Source organism: Brassica rapa, chromosome A03 (assembly GCF_000309985.2).
Source record: "Brassica rapa cultivar Chiifu-401-42 chromosome A03, CAAS_Brap_v3.01, whole genome shotgun sequence".
Classification (NCBI taxonomy): domain Eukaryota; kingdom Viridiplantae; phylum Streptophyta; class Magnoliopsida; order Brassicales; family Brassicaceae; genus Brassica; species Brassica rapa.
The window spans coordinates 26348260-26365093 of record NC_024797.2 but is presented as its reverse complement, the minus strand read 5'-3'; the positions used below and the strand labels follow the sequence as shown (position 1 = coordinate 26365093).

Genomic DNA, 16834 nt, shown 5'->3' with positions numbered 1-16834 from the left:
TGATTTTTTTTAGAATTTTAATTTTATTAATAATTTAAATAATTTAAATTATATTTATAATTATAATTTTTTATATTTCTATAAAATAATGAAACGAAGTAAATTCGTAGCTAATTTTGCGGCTTCTTTACGTGGAAGCTTAACGTGGTTTTTACGAGGAAACTTTTACAAGGAAATAACGTGGAAATCTATCAAGGTTTTTACGTTTTCTTTACGTGGAAAGCTGTCAAGGTATTTACGTTTATTTTACGAGTATTTATTTACGTGGGTTTTACGAGAAAAGTTTTTTGTGGTATTTACGAGGAAACTTAGCGACGTCCTTACGTGGAATCTTTACGTGGTCTTTACGACGAAATATCCTCCTTCGCTTTTACGACGAAATTATTTCCTCGCTACCTTACGACGAATTAGCGAGGATATATGTGTTACGACAAACGTATAACGACGAAACGGGTTTCTTCGCTAATTCCTCGTAACACTGCTTTTACGACGAAGTAACGAGGAAAACTGCCCTCGTAAAACTTGTGTTTTCTTGTAGTGCATTTTTATCTACTACAAAATAGTCATATTAGAAGTCTAAGTCCATATATTCAAATAATAGTTTTTATTGTTTACATTACTTTATTTAATATAAATAAGTATAACATTTCAAAATAATTAAAAAGATATTAATAACAAATTCATTTTAACTATAAATTTAAATTTTAGTTTTAGTAATAACAAAATCCGTCGAAAAAAAATCTAACAAAATCTTTTTAAAAATTTAAAATATTCTTTTAATTAATGCACTGATTAATTTAGAAATTAGTAGTATAATATTATTATAAATTAATTTTAATTAAATTTTTATTATAAACAAAATAATGAATTTTTTTTTGCTAATTTTATAAATTTTATAAGTATATTCTACATTATATTAAAATAGAATTAATTAATGAATTGCATATTAAAATTATGTTTTTTTTTGCAAACATATTAAAATTATGTTGAATTGGTAAACCAATATATTTTGAAAAAAAACTTCAGTAAGATAAATAAATAAAATATTATTCACCATTTAAAGTGACTAAAATATCATTTACCTTTTAAAATGATTAATATTCATAAATTATGTAATAATTTTTACAGAAAATAAAATTGTTAACATATGTTAAATTTTAATATTTAGAACTATATATCATCTATTTAGTTATTTTTAAAATGACAGCAATATACTATCATAAATTATTATATACAAAATAATATAAAATTTGATATTTATAAATGAAATGTTATCCGCACGGGTGTGCGGGTTAAAATCTAGTTTCTTTTATTTCTTCATTTGGCAACAATCTACCAAATTGTTACTAAATTTATATAAATGTAATTCAATAAAATTATTTTCAAATTTGAGATCAAGATATAAAAAATATTATGTTTGTCATGTTATCTCTAGGAATTGAGCATTTAACATCAAATCAAAATCGTACAACTATTAACGATTAGGAGGTTAAATGGCATTTATTAACATTTTGGTTTTGCTTGATAACAAAACAAAATGTTGGTCTTTTGATAATGACGATGACGAAGATAGAGAAAAAAAACGATTTCTCTCAGTATAACGTCGCATATGTCCAATATTTTTTTCTTTACTAAATTTTTGCATTAGTTTAGATGGTCGGCATACAACTAGGAACAGGAAACAGAACAACAATACACTATGTCCAACATGCTACTTTAGTTTTTTTATCTTGTTTTGTATTCGGTCATAATTTATTCCCACGACTGATAAATGATAGCTTCAGTCTTTCTTTTATTTCTTCATTTGTCAACCATTTACTAAACTATTACGAAATTGCTCAAAGAGTGACTTTATCATTTGCTAAAAAATATATAATCAAATGACAGCATTTGAATATAACCGTTGTATTAATTAATTTAGGAGAAAATAATCCATTTCTTTTAACAGTTGTATTAATTAATACAAACTAAATAATATTTTCTAAAAAATATCCTACAAATTTAGGAGGAAGAAATAATGAACAACATTTGAATCCTTCCAATGTGAAATTAGCTAAAAGTTCAAGATCTACACCAGAATGATGTCCTTCACTGGTGACTTCCAAGTGTTTTCTAGGAATTTGCAAAAAGAAAACTGATTTGTTTTTCAAAATTAGTCTAAAGAACAACATTCAGTACCTAAACAGATTTTTCAAAGCTGGGTTTTTTTTTCTGAAAAAAATTATTTTGCCCTTTCGAATCTTGGAATCACAAAGACAATCCCCTAAGGACTCTCGGAACCTCAACCGGCAACACTCCTTTCGTGGTGTTCTTCAGAACTCCTTAAAACTGACTTTTTCTGATATGCTATATGCAAATTGAATAAAGCTATAATATAAAGAATTATAGTCCAATACCTAAACTATCTTATTTCCATATACAAAAAAAAACTAAACTGAGGGCATGATCATATTTGGGTGTTCGTGCACATGATCTAATGAGCTATTTGTAGGGTTACATTCATGTACAACTAATACTACAAAACCAAAAGAAAATCACTCATGAGAATGTAGTTAAAGAAGCACAGGTTTGTTTGTCTTGTCTGAGATCAAGAAGACGTACATAGGCACTGCGTATTTGTGTGTACTAAGTTGACCAGTTTGATATGAATGCAACGTAAAAGGCGTATGGATCAAACCGCTATTGTATATAGAAAGTGAAAATAAATACAACAAAAAAGAAGCCGCGTAAGTTTTAAGTATATCGTTAAAACTTGCAAACCAGACTAATAATCGACAACTAATCGAAATTAAAAACCCCTTTAGAGAAATATTTCTTTACTAGTCCGAAAATATTCTTTTTTGTCATCAGAAACATATATTCTAATAATCGAATATCAACCAAAATCGTATCAAACAGAACTAAGGGGGTGTATTCAACTGATAATTTTAGGTAATTTATATTAAAATGATAAATCTACTGTTATTCAAACATGAATTTTAAAAACTCATTTAAAATTCACTGTTATTGAACTTAACATTTCGTGAAGTACTATAAAATCCATTGTTATTGAAAAGATTTTAAGTTGTGGAGTTTTAAAGTTTTCAGGTGATTTTAGGGTGTTTGGGTGGAGTTTTTTAATTAAAATAATTAAAACCCAAATTTCATGATTTTAGGTGATATTCTAGAGTAGTTTAACAAAAATCACCTTTAAAAAAAAATCTCTGCAACTTATTGAAATCATTTAAAATTCCATTAAAAATCAAATCACCTTAAATGCTATATTGAATACACCCCCTAAAAGTATTTGGTTTTCTTTTGGTTTCTATGTTTCATAGACTGAAAAAAATGAATGGAACTAAAAACAAATTTTGAACCAAAACCCTGACGAACATCAATTTATTATTATTATTATCGATAATAAGGAAATTGATGAAATCAATTAAATCTTTTTTTTAACACTGAAAATTTCAATAGCAAAGCCTAGACAGACAACGTATAGGAGAACAAATAGAGAAAGAAAGAATAAAACACCAGATACCAGTAGATACCAAAGACAGAAACAGAGGAAAGATTCCACATAGATGTGTACTCGTGATAAGTAAAATCTCCTAGCAACAGCACATATAGCTTAATCACACAGCTTGTGCTTCGGAGAGGATGGTATGCGAGAGCCAACTAGGGCCTCCAGTAGCAACATACGATTGAGTGCGGACGTCAGTTATAACACTCACAGCGATAGCAGTAGCCACTCTGTTTCTCGAACCTTGGACATGTATGAGTGACCAAGAATCTAGTCTGGAGAAGAGAAGCAAAATGCGTTCTATTAGTGACTTCAACTCTGGATACTGGTGAGGCTCAAGTAGCGCTTCTCTCAGCTCAATAGATGAGGCTTCCAGAATAACATTTTTAAGCCTCATGTTGACCATGCTTTCGACTGCCCATAGCAGAGAATTAAGATCCGCCTCCCTCCTAGAAGTAGATTCAGAGAAAGCACGTCTACTGTGGTTTATAGGCGTACCTTGACGATCCCTTAATAGCCATCCTGTTCCAATCAGACCCCAGAGATGGTCCCAAGCTGAGCCAATATTGCATTTTAAAAGTCCCATAGGAGGCCTAACCCAATGATCAGAGAGAGGCAGGGGTTGTGCAATATCATGGCTAGGAACACATGTGTCGTTGTTCACTTGGAACCATATATTAGCCTCTTCCACTGACTTAGTAACACATGAAAAATCCGAGGACCTACTGTTCTCAAACACCAGTGAATTCCTTGACTTCCATAAGTTCCAGAGGATCCAAGGAAATGTTTTAAAGTTCCCCAGCTCAGCGTTTCTTTTCTTTGTGCAGGCCACCAAATAGTGCAGGTTGAGAAACGTAGAGTTAGGAGAGAAACCACCTCTTGGCGGTGGTATTTGAGCAATCTTACAAGCCTCAACAGCAGCAGGACAGGTAAAGAGAAGATGACAAACCGTTTCAGGTCCTTGGCCACAAGTTTTGCAAGTCGTGTCCGTACCTAAGTTCCTCGATCTGAGCCTTTCCTTTACTGCAATGGCACCCGATAGAACTCTCAAGAGGAAATGACGAATTTTTGGCAGAGTCTTGAGCTTCCATAGGTTCTTCCAAAGCTGTTGTTCCACTGGGGGGAGAGACCTATGTGCAGGGTTGTTCTGCTCGTGGACCACCGATAATAGCTTATAGGCACTTTGCGTTGTATATGCTAAGTGGTTTGTGAGACCCCAAACATCATCATCAGGTCTTGAGATCACTAGTTTGATCATGAGTATGCGCTCAACATCTTCTGGTGTAAAGGTCTCTCTCACTTTGTCCTTATCCCAAAGACCTGTATTAGGAATAAAGAGATCACAGACCTTCAATGTGAGATCAACAAGGCTGTCTTGCCTATACATAGGAGGACGTGCACTGGTATCCATGATCCAGTTCGTTGACCAAACATTTGAGTCCTTTCCACTCCTATTCTCCTTGTCAATCCCAAATTCATAGCTTCCCTTCCATGAAGGATGCTTCTCCACGCATAAGAAGGACGGGTACCAATGCAAGCCTCTTGGAAAGATCCATTCCTAAAGTAGCGGCTTTTTAATACTCGAGATACCAGAGAGGTCGGGTTTGAATGTATTCTCCAGGCTTGTTTACCAAGCAATGCTTGGTTAAAACGTTCTATATCATGAAACCCCATACCACCATTCTCTTTGCTTTGACAGAGCTTCTCCCAGTCAACCCAAGGTAGTTTACGTCGAGAGCTTCCATCACTCCACCAGAAATCTCGTAATGCTGAAGTTAGCTTAGCACATAGGTCTTTAGGGAGCTTAAACACCGACATCGCATAAATGGGGAGTGCCAGACCAACAGACTTGATAAGAATTTCCTTACCCCCTGGCGAAAGTGATTTCGCAAACCACCCCTGGATTCTGTTATGCAACCTTTCTCTGATAAAGTTCAAGATGTTCCTCTTTGAGCCCTTGAAAACCTCAGGAAGACCAAGATAAGTGCCCTCACCTCCTTCTTTATCAATAGCGAGTATGCGTTTGATGTCTGCTTTGATACCCTCCTCAACTCTTTCACCAAATATTATAGAAGATTTTGATGGATTAATCTGTTGACCAGATCACCATATAGGTTCAGACAACGGAGGATCTCAACACTCTCCGTCATGTTCGCTTGGCACAGAAGCAAACTGTCATCAGCAAACAGCAAGTGATGAACCGAAGGTCCACCGGCAGCAAGCTGAATACCATGTAGACGTCCTTTACTTTCCGCATTATTTTTTTTTTTTTTTTTTAAGAATTTTAAATTTATTCATCTCAAAAAAACTTTTGACGTTCAACACACTCACGAGTGCCTCAGCGCATATGATGAACAAGAAAGGAGAAATTGGGTCACCTTGACGTATTCCACGTTCAGGCCTAATGAAACCATGTTCCCGGCCGTTAAGAAGGATTGTATATGACATCGTGCTCACACATGCCATGACCCAGCAGACCCATTTCCTTGCAAAACCCATCTTCTCCATTAAGGTCTCCAAGAAACTCCACTCAACATGGTCATAAGCATTTGATATATCAGTTTTGATAGCCATACACTTTTCATTAACCGAGTTGTTAGTTCGTAAACCATGAACCATCTCATGAGCGACAATGATGTTATCCGAGATAAGTCTACCTTCAACGAAAGCTTCCTGCATATCAGATACCATAATTGGCATAACTGGTTTCAAACGCTCATCAGACAATAGTTTAGAGATGATCTTGCACTGGACCGAACACAAGCTTATCAGTCTTAAGTCCTTCATAGTGTCTGGCTTGGATACTTTAGATAATAGACAGAGTTGAGTATGGTTCCACCCATGAGGAAGAGAAGAGTTACGGAAGAAACTCTGGATTTCCTCAACAATGTGATTACCAACAATGTGCCAATACTGTTGACAGAATACTCCAGTGAGCCCGTTTTCACCAGAAGCACTTCACCGAGAAGGCTGCTCTTTTTATCTCTTCTGCGGTAAACTCATATAGCATCTTCAAGCGTGTAGTATCTTTTCCAAGAATATCCCTAGTTTTATTATTATTAACTATAATATAATTTAATTTAATTGATCATTAAATTTTGTCATAAAATATAGCTAGTAAATCACACAATGACATAAGTATCTTACGTTATTTTAAAGTTCTCATACGAGAACATTATCTAGATAACTTTAATGCGAGTGCTCTTTTTTAAACATGTTGATTGCATTGATTAATGAGAAGCTTCTTACTTTTGACTTTTGAGGTTTTTTCCTATTACTTTGTTACGAAAATTTACTTCATAATTTTTACACCAAATTACTTTTTAAGCAACTTTTTACACCAAGTTACATTAAAGTATAAATATGACTATTAGATATACATATTTGATTAGTCGTTTGGTTTATATCAATCCGGATGGCCTGGATAGGTTTAGTATATATAGGCTTTGTACACACAACAGTTTATTTTTATCACACCACAGTTGTGATTGACAGAAACCGGATGGCCTGGATAGGTTTATTATTTTTTTGACCAATTGCATTATTGATATTTCCATATTCTCTCTATTCTCCACACGAGCGAGAGAATGAGAGCTGAGTTTCTGTTCACCTCTTCTCTTCTAATAATAACATCCACTGAAACACCATTATAGTTTGTGTCATATACGGCTACAAAGTCTCTATACTCGCCTCATGATCCTCTGATCACCATTATAGTTGAGTTTTGCTCTAACTTTACTCTATTGTGAAGCCAAAAATCAAACCATGTGAAGAAAAAAATTGCATTACCCCATTTATGAAATCAATTCATTTTTCTTCTTTTATAAAGTGAAAAAAATAGAATATAATTGAAAAAAAAAATTTACTCTTATTTTGGAACACTACTTGATTTCATTCATTCTATTTACTTGGAGACAACGAAAACAAGGAACTATTCACCATCTTTGATAGAAAAACATAAAACACAATAGCAAAGGAAACTTTTGAAGATAAGTCTTCAAGAGAAAATGGCAGTGGATTCGATACAAAACTTGAATGCGTCTAAGAAGCATTTTCAACTGGAATTTAATCACTTTTGATTGTGACGATGAAATCCAACCTTCACCAACAAGAAGAACCGAAGTACTTTCGATTACATCTTTTTTGCCCCATACACACTGCTACACATGATGAAAAAACGATGAAGAAGTTGAGAACTATATATGCTCGGAAACGAGTCCAAAACATCTACTCCTTTCATGGAAATAAGATTTGGTATGAATTTTCCTCAAAAGGAGGAATAGATGAATCAAATCGGTGATCCCACCGATAATTACTTAAAGAGAGATAAGTGCAGAATATTTTGGATAGAGACCCCGGTTAACGGTGCAGTTCCAGTGAGCTCGGCACAGAGACCATAGACCACGACGGCCATGACAGACGGCGGTGTGAGCAGAACATGAAGAGATGGTTTATAAATAAAGCAAAAACAAAAACTATGATGGAATTTTCACACCAGAGTCCAAATTATTTAGAAATGAAAAGAAACAGAAATTTCTTAATTTTATTTTTGAAAGTAGAAATACATCAAATATTGAAAGTCCATGAGAAACGATTACAGGATTGGTGATACGTACACCAACTTTATTTGTTACAAATACAAATACAAATACAAATACAAATACAAATACGAAAGTGTTCATGATTTATCTCAAATCAATAGAACACCCATTTATTATCATAGCAAATATAAAAGATTGAAGCAAAGAAACACATTGACCCTTTAGTTAAGGCCATTGACGCCTTGTGGCTGAATTAAGCTTAGCACCCAGAATGGCGGTCACAGAAGCTCTTCAATCTTTTAAAGGCATCCTCCAAAGTTTGGGTATCCATGTCGATAGAATGCCTCGCCCAGCCCCTCAGACCAAAACCAATCCCTAAACCAATCCAACACAACATATATGTTACAAATTTTTTTAGATTTCCAACTCAGTTTCCAACGAATTATTGACATATGTTTACTTTAAATCTCAGAGCATTTCAGATGTGGATTCCTAATAAACAAAGATATATATTTTTGTCTTGAGTACTGCTGAGCCGAACGTTGATCAATACATAGGTGATGCATGTGATATTGAGTAATACCTGGTAAAAGGACGAGGTTTTCTTCAGTAGCAAGCTTTTCACAGAAGTCTTCATCATCTTTAATGTTCAGAAAGCTTGACAATTCCAGCTGGGTCTGCGAGACGATTCAAAAACTTTAACAGATTTTTTCAAAATAATAAAAAGGTAGAAGTATTAAGAAAATGTAGTAAGAATATAATACCCATAGGAAGGTGCATGCTTCAGGTTTTAAATAGCATTTGAGGGAAGGTATGTCCGCGAGCTTAGAATAAGCCAAATCCGCTTTATCTTTCAGAAACATCTGCCTCCTGTGGAAGAAATCTTTAGGAGTATCCTTCAAGATGGTAGGAATAGCCGCCTACGTGATAAAATTGACAAATGCACCAAAATATAAACAAATTAATATTGGTAATAAGTGGAGAAGTCTATAACATTGTGTTAGTATATATGGTTACAAGCAGTGTCCACACTAGAAAGTCATGTACCTGGATAACAGTTGGTGGTTTAGAATTTATCTCAAGAAATTGTTTAGCAGCATCTAAGACCTGTCCATATATAACAAGATAAGAGCAAGAAAAGTTAATAACATTTTAACTCTTAATATCATACGTAGTATATAGTAAAAATACATATCATGTATATTCTTATAGAGTGATCAAACATAATGGACCTGACCTTTGTGCATTTAAAGACACCATCTAGATCGTGCAGGGCGACCCAGCCAGTTCGCCATCCGGGGACACTCCATCCCTTCGATATGGACCCAAGTGTCATCACGGGTACAATTGACGAGAATTTCCCCATGGGAACAAAGGGATTACTCCCAAAAACGGTCCATCGAAAAACTTCGTCAGAAACCACCATTATCCCGAGTTCCCGAGCCAGCAAAGCGATCTAAGATTCATTAATATAGGCGCAATCAAAAGACTATAGATCAAAGAAGACCATGTGAATACGGCTAAATAGACTATATGTAAATTACCTGCTTGAGATGAGCTTCAGAGTAGATGTTTCCATTGGGATTGTGAGGGTTGGTTATAAATATCGCAAACGTGTTCTCATCCACTTGCTTTCGGACGCTTTCAAAGTTGATCTCATAGTTCTTTTCAGGGAGGAATTCATATCTGCGGACCTCAAGTTTTTTTAAGATGCAGTTAACAAAGTCCCATGGGTAGCCCGGGCTTGGAAGCAGGACGTTGGCTTTTGGATTAGCCAAGATGTCAACCGCAAGCTCGATGGCTTGTTTGCACCCAACGGTCATAAACACGTCTTCTGGTGTCAGTTTCTTCGGAATATCATCACGGTTTAGGTACTCGGCAACGGCACTAGGAAAGTAGGAATAGCAAAAAATTGACAGTTTTTGTCAGAAAAAAATGTCAAAAATTGTAAATCTATAGTTCAATGAATATCAGTATATATTACCATTTTGCCGCGGGAAGACCTTTACCGGGAGCATAAGCGTTACCAGTACCGCAGAGGACGGCTTTAACAACAGCCTTTTCAGCGGTATGGCAAGTCTCGGCGGTTTCACCTCGAGGAGGCAAAATGGGCTTTCCCTGAGGATCGCACAGGGCAAAGAGTTTTGAGGTGTAAGTGGTTAGGGAAGCAGCTGAGGCTTCCTTGGCCGCCTCGCTGCCGCTGAACTTCCACCCAATGCAGCTGTTGTTTGCCATATCTCTTGCGTTTAGTGTCTTTTCTCTGGATTAGATTGTTGTGTTGTGGTGATTACTCTCATCGCCAGGAGAGGGTTTATATAGTAAAAGTTTCCACATATTTCACATTTTTTTTATAAAACATGTTGTTAATGTGATGTCTATGCAAATGAATATAGAGAAGAGTAAATAGTAAATCATGTATGTCGAATCTCTACGCTTTAGAACGTGGGGTTTCTCCGATCAATTAATGTGATTACGAATATTATTATTATAAAATATTTGAAGAACGAATATTAACTACAAGAGATAGGACTGCTATTCCGTCTTACAGAAAAAAACCATTACGTTCAAACGTTTATGTGTTTCTGCTGATTAACATATAGATATGAATAACAGAATCAAAATTCAATTTCCAAATCTTTATCAAAATAATTAGAAAAATTAATCCATCTTTCAGCAATAAGATATTTATTTACTCGATCAAAAATTTTAACATTCTTTGCTCTTTATGAATGTAAAATTTACTATAAAAAAAAAACCTTTTGTAGCTGTGACATTCTTTTATAGTGTTTGAGAATTTTTGCACTTAAAGAACAGAATAAGTATCACTCATCTTGATTTGAACCAACGACCCTGTATTTTCCTTGCCCATAGCCAGGAGAGAGTTTATACGAGCCTGTATTTATTTTTGAACACCGGTTCCCATGTCTTTCCTTCCAAATGGCGTGACTCCCTGCTTGAAACACATACCTAACGAGGAATGCGGTTGTTTTACCTCAAAATTTTCCTTCCACCAAAGGCCAAAGCTATAAGACATCACAGCAGTCGTTTGTATAATGAATACGCAGAGAGGTTTCTGTTAAATTCCTCCAAATTTCTTCAGAGTAAGGGCATCTGAAAAACAAATGGTCTCTGGATTCTAAAGGAGCGCAGAGCAAAGCATGCAACCAAAATCTTAGTCCATTATCTTAGTACTTCCGAGTAAGGGTGTGATTCTCGCTTAGGGTGCGAGAGGTCTCGAGTAAATATCCTTATTGCTGAAATATCATGCATGCAAAGTCATGTGTGGTAGTATATGAGAATGTACACGACTTCAAAATATCAACATCATATATCTATCCGGCGATTTATCACTATATCAGTTGTAAGACCCAACTGTCAAGGTGATAAAGACATTGTCATTATACGGCGATTTATCATCATATTAGTTGTAAGACCCAACTGAATACACAAAAAAATATGTCCAAATCCAACCGTCAAGTCATATCGACTGTAACACTAATTTAGAAAATGTATGATCATCGTATATGTAAATTTCCTTCATTCAGTGGTTGGTTGAACATCATCGTGCATATCTAAACTTAGAGGTGCCCGAATCCAGGTCATAAGCAAAAGAGGTTTGGTATGGGGACAATAAGAACACTTTTTTTTTTTGAGAATATCTGTCACGTCTGTTTCTTTCTCTTTTTCTTTTTGTCAATCGTTCAAAATAAAATCCAAATTTTATTACAAGAAAACAAATTTAAAGATGTCAAAAAAATAATCTATATATATATACTATTATTTGCGAAGTAAATTTTTAGAATCGAACTCTCACGTTAAAAGTTAGAGTGGTTAATATCGTGTATACCCTTAATGAATAAAATCTCTAAATTAACTAAAATATAAAAACGAATTTAAAATTATTTGGTTAGATAAGTTATTATTAATAATAAAAAAACTTATCCAAAATCTGAAAGATATATTTTAAAATAAAAGATAATTCCTATATATTTTGTGTTGTTATCCGAAAACATATTTTAATAAAAAATTTAAATACTAAAAATTTAAAACTAAAAACACACAGAAAACATATAAATTTTTGGAATCGAGCTTTCACGGTAAAAATTAGAGTGGTTAATATCGTGTATACCCTTAATGAATAAAATCTCTAAATTAACTAAAATATAAAAACGAATTTAAAATTATTTGGTTAGATAAGTTATTATTAATAATAAAAAAACTTATCCAAAATCTGAAAGATATATTTTAAAATAAAAGATAATTCCTATATATTTTGTGTTGTTATCCGAAAACATATTTTAATAAAAAATTTAAATACTAAAAATTTAAAACTAAAAACACACAGAAAACATATAACCTAATATTATTCAAAAAAATATTAATCATATTTTATACTCAATTATTAATTTTAATAGATAATTTTAGATAATTTTTATTACATGTCAATATAAAACAAATTTAGTTGAGGGGTTTAACGTTAAAACCCCATAAATCTTCTATCTTTTACTTTATTATATTAAAATAAATATAAATTCATGTATATAGTTTTATGTATATATAAATATTTTGAGGATTATTTTACATAATTATAGATATTTTATTAAAATAAAAAACTTTAGCGTATATAGATAATTTAATGTTAGATTAGTTATTAAATATTTAAAAAGCATGAAAATAACTTATTCAAAATTTTTGAATTGATAATATATTTTTTTACAAAATTTTATAAAATTATTAAGCCCGCAAGTGCGGGCAAAACACCTAGTAAGTAGTATTCAAAAGAGCTTTTTTTCTTCCGTCGGATCAATTGGATGAATATACAAAAACTTGAATTAAAAAATTGTGTGATTTTATTGATTAACCGATAAAATTATTTAAATAAAACCTAACTTGAATGTCATCTATAATTTATATATGAAATCACGATTCAAATATTATGTTAAAACGTTGCTATAAACTTGCTTCCATTAGTCTTAGAAAGTATATATTACTTTAAAAAAATCGACTTCTTACATAGAAGCATTAATGAACTATCTATCAGAATCTTTATAAGGGTCGATTAAAAAAATAGTAAAAATGGTGCATTATGTTTTTTTTTTTTTAATATCCAAAGGTTATTCTATTATTCAAGTTTTCAAGTTAGAAGTAGTGTAAGAATCCTGACCAAAATAAAACAATAAACAAAAATTAAATTTCTATAAAAACCACGAGCAGTCTTGACTAAATCATATGCATCCGATTTTGCTCCTTTGGTATTGGTATGTGTGAGATTTTGAAGCGTAAAATTTTGTTGAAGAGCTGGTACCTCTCCTAACTCCGTTGACAAGTTCGGCCATATCTTTGAATCATGTATTATTGAAATGACATTCTTGCAATCTGTTCCAAAATTTGAAAAATCGTGTTTTAAAGCATGTTTTCCATAGACTAGATTACTGTTTTTAGTTTGAGTGCAAAGAAGACAGTTGCCATTTTTTGTTTCTCAACTCCAAAAATTGTTCTTCCCAGATCCATTTAGCTATACCTAACTATATATACTATTCTATGCTTCTGGAATCTATGATCCATTTACTAAACATATATTTTGCAAGATCAGTTAGTATATTGGTGTGTCTTTTCTGAGATATTTATATTCGCATCAAACTATGCATGATATTTATTGTCTGCATGTCGAATCAGTTGTGGCGAATTTTTGTAATTCTTCTGAACAGTTTATCATTACGGATTTTTTTTGGATCAAAAAGGACTTTTATATATATATAGTCGTATAGCTAGTAATAAATTTGCGATAGAAATTATTCTTTTTTCTTTTTTTTTTCAAAATTGACCATTTTTTATTTGTTACGTATAGAACCGTCTACGTTGTTGGAGTTCCAAGAGATAACAACGAATTATCAACCAAGCGCTCGTAGCTTGGTGGTAAAGGAGGTACAGCTGTACTGCCCGCCACCCGAGTTCGAGTCTTGGCCACAACGGATTTAACATCCCTTCCGTTGGGGCGCTGGACCCCTTTCGGGGGGATAGTTGAGAATGTGGCTGACCAGATACCAGAGTTATCAAAAAAAAAAAAAAAAAAAAAAAAAAAACAACGAATTATCTTGTGAGACGATGAATTTCCACATTATTCTATAAATTTGAAATTTCACGTGGGTTATTACAGTGGATAGAGAGGAGAAATAATTCTTTTTTCTCGAAGCTCAATTTATTCGAACGTGGGTTTCCTTGATTACAAAGTTACAATTTTATATTTCAACGCAAATGAATTGGATCTTGAATTATTTAAACTCGTGACTATGGATCAGATCCTACATTGGATCTTGAATTATTCATTGGCAATGCCTATCAAATAAATAGCGTAAAATCTCTTTTAAATTTTACAAATCTAAATACAAACAAACAAACAAACTATCTAATAATCTAGTAATCGTTGACATTTTATTAGTCGCTTTTTAGACTATGTATGTTGGAGCGAGAAGACATACCGTGTAGTAAGAGAAGAGAAGAAGAGGAAAATCGGTCGCTTTTTTGTTTGTAGTAGGAATGAATGCAAAGTAAACGTGTATGTTTTTACTATATTTTAAAAATATTGCAACCAAAACGGGCTAAAAAATAGAGAAACTAATCGAAATAGGAATTTCCTTTAGAAACATATTTTCTTTTTAAGTTTAAAACACATATTTTCGTTTTGTGGGCAACAAAATATATTTTAAAAGATCGAATATGAACCAAACCGTATCAAACAGAACTAAAAAGTATTTTGTTCCCTTTTGGGTTATATGTTACAAGAACTGACAAAAATGAAAGAAAAGAAAAACAAATTATGAACACCAACTAGTTATTAGTATTTCAAAAATAATGAAGTTGATGAGGTCAAATAGATCTTAAATGTTAATTGCATCGAATATTGGAGAAGCGCCTTGTATTTAGGGAATTTTTTCGATTACTATATTGCAAAAATATAGTACTTCATAATTTTACGCCAAGTTACATTAATGTGTAAGTGTAACATCTACTGCAACTTAATTAACATACATACTACATATTACCTGTTAGAGCTGTCCTAATTAACATATTTGCTTGTATGAGCTGTAATAAACATATTTTTATGCCAAGTTACATTAACTTGCAAGTGTAAAATCTACTGCAAGTTTTTTGCTTAATTAACATACATACTACAAAATTCTTGTGGCACCATATGGCTTCATGTGGCTTTTTCTTAATAAGTTTGTTTCCCTGGGTATTTCGACAACATGGAGAGCATATACGGCTACAAAGTCTTTTTAATCCCTAGTTTGTATCACCGTCAAACGGTCTCCACACTTTCGTTATGATCTATGCGTCAGTGGCAGAGCGTCACCATTATAAATATAAACTCAAAAGTCAAAACTGAAAGACGTTAGAATAACAAATCGACATACAAAATTTCTTTTGTGGATAACGTCCTTGACATTAAATATATATATCATCTTGTATACTCTAATAATCATGTAAAGTAACAACGCTAAAAAGTATGACAAAATCTTTCAAATAGTAATTAAATATATAAAGTTACAATATTATTAGTAAACCAAAATAAATAAAACATTACTGATAAATATCGCACCATCTCATAAACAATCTGCTTATGCTATATAGGTTACTAATCTAAAAGTTCATAAATAATTCATAAAGAGAAAACCAAAAGTAAAATCGAAGATAGAATAGAAACATAGTTACGGACTATAATAGAGTCCAGTCCAATGGTTGTTAATTTGGTTAAAGAGGCAGAACTGGTGTTTTGTCGGAGCAACAGCAAACCCATACAAAAATTGATATGCATATGGCCAACGCAGAGACTGTTACGATCAATAGGAGTAGAATAGGATCCATCATGTTTATTCACCCACACACACCAAAATTAAATTCTTGTTTCACGTCTTCTTCTTCTTCTCGGATAGCTGCAAAACTACAACTTATAAGCAAAAACCCTTGTTTCAAAAGTACACGTATATACGAATTCGACCGCAACAAAAAAGTTTACATTTTCGTAAATAGATCGATAAATTTTGTAAGTTTTACATTTCAGTTTGTCATTAAGGAAAAATAACTAGATATATAAGTAACTTTACATTTTTATTTTATGGTACTCTTTACAATATTTTTAAAATGACATATATTTATGTACATGTGTGATTTAAAAAGGGAATGTAGTGATTTAAACCTAATGCAATATTTTAACATTTTGTTTGAAAACTTTTGTAACAATTCCTTTTTTGTTAGGGAAGAATTCTTTTTTCGTCACAGGCTCACGGTAACTGTAGTCTCTTTTCTTGTGGCCTACGCTTCTTTTGGGCCATTAAATGTGTCAATTGCAAGTACAAGATCATCTTTAGTGGACCAGGCTTTTACGATTAGTTATCCATGAGTGATCTACTCGGAAAGAAACATTTGCCAATGGTCTTTTTCTAAACAGTCATAGTTTTCACTTTTCATCTATAAAAGTTAAAAGAGTCTAAAAACTTAAATCAGAAAATTGAAAGTAATTGAACTTCTTCAATCTCAAGTCTCTAATAAACGTGTTCACATGAATAAAGAATAGAACGTTTAGATTTAAAACTTTCAGTTGCTTGTGTATAAACAAAATAAGTTTTAAGGCAAATACAAAGAACCCAAGTCCACAAAGTAGAGTAAGCAAATCCGTTAAGATCAAGACAAAACCCACACATAACATAATCAGATCAGATCTCCCATTTTTTGAGCTCCATGCCATCAGGAGGAGTGTTCTAGATCTTCTTAACACCAACCTCTTTCCAGT

At 32.9% G+C, this 16834-nt stretch overlaps 1 pseudogene; it reads right to left on the bottom strand.

The window, feature by feature from the left end:
- Window positions 1–8264: 8264 nt before the first annotated feature.
- On the bottom strand, window positions 8265–11814 carry LOC103861408 (annotated as a pseudogene).
- Between the last annotated feature and the right edge of the window lie 5020 nt (window positions 11815–16834).